The sequence below is a fragment of the Octodon degus genome, unplaced genomic scaffold, assembly GCF_000260255.1.
Source record: "Octodon degus isolate 3935 unplaced genomic scaffold, OctDeg1.0 scaffold00078, whole genome shotgun sequence".
NCBI classification, from domain to species: Eukaryota; Metazoa; Chordata; class Mammalia; order Rodentia; family Octodontidae; genus Octodon; species Octodon degus.
The window spans coordinates 5,812,865-5,817,765 of record NW_004524654.1 but is presented as its reverse complement, the minus strand read 5'-3'; the positions used below and the strand labels follow the sequence as shown (position 1 = coordinate 5,817,765).

General features: G+C 35.1%; 1 protein-coding gene across 1 annotated transcript in view; it reads right to left on the bottom strand.

Annotated features, from left to right (window-relative positions):
• The window catches only part of Wdpcp (WD repeat containing planar cell polarity effector), a 316,117-nt gene that overhangs the window by 202,811 nt on the left and 108,405 nt on the right, over positions 1-4,901 (bottom strand). The gene's annotated exons all lie outside the window — the stretch shown is intronic.

The window sequence follows — 4,901 nt, the reverse complement described above, 5'->3', positions numbered from 1 at the left end:
AGGCTGAAAATGAGGATCATGAGTCCTATCTGTGTAGTGAGACTCTGTAGAACCTGTGCTAAATACATAAAAAAAGTCTCAAGTGAAATGGTCAAAGAAGTAGAATTTCCTTATATTCTACATATTCTTTGAAAGTCAGAATAAGATAAACAGAAATGAAATCAGTAATGAGACAAGTGAAATACTTGAGTAAATAAAGTGCATGAATGATTTTGCCATATCTGAGTGACTACTTCTGTATCTGAGATTTTGTTGCTAATGTTGATGAAATTGCACTTCGGAGAGGGGTTAGTATTTATGGTTGGTAGCAGCTCTTTCAGCATGTCACAATTGTGTCACTACCAAAAGGTAAAGCATCTACAGCAGAAAAGAATGGGAGGCCTGTTCTGAATAAGTATATCCATGAGAGCACGTGTAGTGTCCATAACATGCAACCACACCAGAGCCACACTCCTGCAGAGAAATGTTGCCCTGGACAAAGGCAGAAAGAAGATGGGCTCTTAGTCTTCTTTTCCACAGTGCTGCAAGTAGCAAGAAATTAGAGTGACTTAAATGAAAATTGAAAACTTCCTTTATAAACACAGCTTTGCTATGCATATATCAAGTTTTAAAAATAAGGTGACACCTGGAAGATTGTTTTGGGAATGGCTCCTGTGATTAGGAAAATGACTCGTTAGAATGTGACTGTCCTATTACTGCTCAATAAAAGCTGTACACACTCCTTAAAGGTTTAAATTAAAACTCTATATAGACTTTTTTAAAACCTTGGTAGCAGCATTAGACTGAGACAATTAAAATCTATGCCAAGTAAATTTTACTTAGTGTATTATTGGGCATATTCCTAATACATGAGAAATCTCATTGCTGTGTGAACACTGATGTCCCAGAAGTGATCGCTCAGAAAAGAGCAGGGTGTGTGCTGACTGGTGGGAATGAGCTGCCAAGAGAAAGGAACTGTCTGCTCCTGTCGATGCTTCTGCAGCTGGTGCTCACGTGTAATCTTTTCCTGCTGATGATGAATTTCAAACAGTTTATGAACTACAAAACATACCAGGAATTAATCCAACATTAAGCAGAAAGGAAACCATGGTCTTTCAAATATTACTGAACTTCTGTGCTATGTGTGCCTTATTTACCACTCCCCGCCCCTGCCCCAGAGCACCTATGAGAATCAGGTAACCCAGGTTCTGTGTCTGACTAACTCTGTCATGTTTGGCCAGGCCAGTGAATTCCTCATCTGAATGGTTGGGAGACCGTAGCAGCTGGTTTCTTAGCTATCAGGTCTTGTTTCAGGTATGGTGGTTTACAGGAACTGAAATGGTGGTTGAAAACTTTACACACAACTGAATCATGAAGTAGCCTGAAGACTCCGCTTTCCTTCAATAACTTGCTGTTGCCACATTTCTGATTTTAGAAATTAAGTCAAAATGTTAAAAAGAAAATTCTGCATGTTCTTTATACATTTAGAAGCAGTTACATTTTTTGTAAGTATATATTTATTTAAGTTGTACTGGTGTGCTAATAAAACCAGATCATTGAAATTCAAAAAAAAAAAAAAAGGAAGAGGCCAGAAAGCAGAAAACAGTGATGGTTTAAACACCGGGAAGAAAACTCAGCTACCTGGAGTTTTGCAAAGGAAAGGATCCTGATCTGAGAAAGCCACTGTGGAAGACTGGGCACTGACAGCTTGCCACCCCAGCACAGACTGTAAACATCACAGCCTTTCAGAGCAAACATGCAGGCACTGGCAGGTCACTGTCCGAGAGTACAACCTGGCCCAGAATTTTGACCCACAGCCCAGACCTACTCACGTGAGCAGGAGATTCGGTAGACTGCCTGGGTGTTTCCAGTGAGCTTAATCCTAAGTACTGAGGACTGAGTTAGAGGGTATGGGCCAATCTTATCAGGATGGACCAGCCACAGTATACTTCTATAATGCAGAGGAGTAGAGCTCTTCCTCCAGCTGGAACCACAGCTTCTATTGGAGAGAGGCAGAGAAGGAACATTCTAGATTAGAGTAGGAGGGATAGACAGAGGGAGGGAGGGAGAGGTTGAGAGAGAGAGAAAGGGAAAGAGAGAGGGAGCACTCGGGGAATGAAATATCCCCAGTATAAATACTGCCTACAAAAAAGAATACTGGAACTTTTGTATAGATGTATGTGTGGATATAAGAATGTATGAATGTTTTCATTGCTTCTGCTTATACAGTGTTTTACATTGTTTTATTATCCCACAATGAATTGTTTCACTTATTGGATTCAATTTGATTTATTCACTATCCACTTATATTTTCACTTTCCAATTATATTTTCTCTTCCTTTCTCTTATGTTTTCCTTTTCTTCTCACAATCTTAAAAAAATCCCCCTTTTATATTATGAATATTATCAATAAGCCTTTCTTCTTTTTTTTCATTTATCTTCCTACATTAATGAAAAAGTGGCACATTTTAAAATAAGATTTAAGTTACATGCTCATATACAGTAGGTTATTTAAATGTGGATATTAGAGTTATTCCATCCTTCAAAACAGTGATAGAGACTGAACTCAGTAGCTTGTACAGGTTGAGTGGGAATTCCCATGCTGAGCCTCAGGTAAAGCCTAGGGACTATCACAAGACACTCTCAGAAAAACTTCAAACACAAAGACACTAGGGACCATCACAAAGCCACTCTCAGAAAAGACTTCAAACACAATCAAGGTAGAGATATTCATCCCAATTGAACTGAAAACTTCAATTTAAAAAAAAAAAAACCATGAAACATGAAAAAAATAAGGCAACAAAATGCTACCAAAAATTCATAACACCTCCAAAACTAATCCCACAGATATTAAAGTGGATACAATTTCAGATAAAGAACTTAAAAACTGATAGTCAAGATGAGCAAATAAGATACAAAGACACAAGCAGCTGAATAAATTAGTAAAATGATCAATTCAAAGAATTCAAAGAAGATGCAAATAAACAACTGATTAAGGAAGATAATATTAGTTACAACAGACCATTTAAGTAAAGACAAGGGTTCAGAAAAAGAATCAAACAGAAATACTGGAAATGAAATCTTCAGTAAAATAAAAACCTCAATTGAAAGCCTCAACAGTAGACAAGACAAATCAGAAGGAAGAACATTAGGAACTAAAGACAATGTGTATGTACTAGAACAATGAATAGTAATGATGGAAAAAAAAAAGAGAAAAGATTATGCAAGAGCTCTTAGACAATTCTAAAAGAACAAATTAAAGAATGATTGATCTCTGGAAAGGTTTGGAAGTACAGGCTAACAGCAAAGAAATCTATGTGTTGTAATTATATCAGAGAATTTCTCAAATCTGGAGAAAGAGACAGACAGTACTAGAGGCATTCAGAACCACAAACAGACACATGACAAAGAAAGAACATCTCAACAACATACTATAGTCAAATTGGCAAAAATTCACAACAAAGGAAGAATATTACAAGCTATTAGAAATGCCAAATCATAACAACAAAACCATAAGAATAACAGCAGATTTCTCAACAAACTCTAAAAGCAGAAATGAAATATACAGCCTAGAAAGGGAACTGTCAACCCAGATATTCTTCAAAATCAAATAAAATATAAAGATCTTCCCAAATAAGAATAAACTAAAGAAACTGATGACCAGAAATCTAGTATCGCAGAAAGTACTTAAAGGAATTCTTAACACAGAGGAAGAGTACAACCAAAACCATGCAACAAAAGAATAAATCTAAGTGGAAGAGTAAACAAGTAAAAATGAAGAATGAATCAAACACTACAATAATTTTAAAAAATGATTCACATGAGCAAAAACTTTTCAATAATAAATGGTTTTTATCCTCCAATAAAAAAGAAAGAGACTGACAGAGGGAACAAGAAAATAAGCCAGCTCCATGCTGCATGCAGGACACATACTTCATCTAGAAAGACATACAGAAACTGAGAAATCTGCAGAATACAAGGAAACAGTTCTAAGACAGAAGTTTAATGCCACGACTGCCTATACCAGAAATATAGAGTAATTCCAAATAAATAACCTAAAGATTCATCTCTGGGCTCTAGAAAAATAAGAACAAACCACATCTAAGCCAAACAAAAGGAAAGAAAATTTAAATGTTAGTGTGGAAATAAATGAAATGCAGACTAAAAGAACAAAATACAGGATCAATGAATCGAAGACTTGATTCTTTGAAAACATAAACAAGATTGATATGCCCTGGGCCAGGGAGATGGCTCAGTAGAATAAGTGCTACCTGGCAAGTGCAAGGGTGTGAGTTCCCTGGTTCTGCCAAAAAAAATTTTTTTTAAAAATTTTTTTAATTGATATACCCTTAGTTAGCCCTACCAAAACAAAGGAAAAAGAATAAACAAAGAAGCCCAAATTGATAAAATTAAAAATAAAAAGGCAAAATCATGTCATCTCTAAAATCCAAAGGATTATTTGAATTTATTTTGAATATATATTCCACTAAATTAGAAAATCTAGAATAAAATTATAAATTCCTGGGTTCATATGAGCTACTAAAAGTGAACAAAAAATATACATGTATACATGTATAAAGACCCTAAACAAATAAATAATAAACAATAAAATAAAAATAGTAATAAATACTTTCGCCCTTAAAAAAGCCCCAAACTTTGTGAATTTACAGCTAAATTTCACTAGATATTTAAAGAATATCAATGTTCCCACAAATCAGTGAAGAAAAAATGATCCAAAATTGCTTCTACAAGGCCAGCATTACCCTGAAATCAAAATCAGAAAAGGACCAAAAGAAAATTACAGACCAATAACCTTTACAAACATAGACTGAAAATCTTTAATAGAATTTTTATAAAGTTATTGTAATACGTTATGATCATACACCATAATCAAGTAGGTTCCATCCTAGGCATATAAGGAA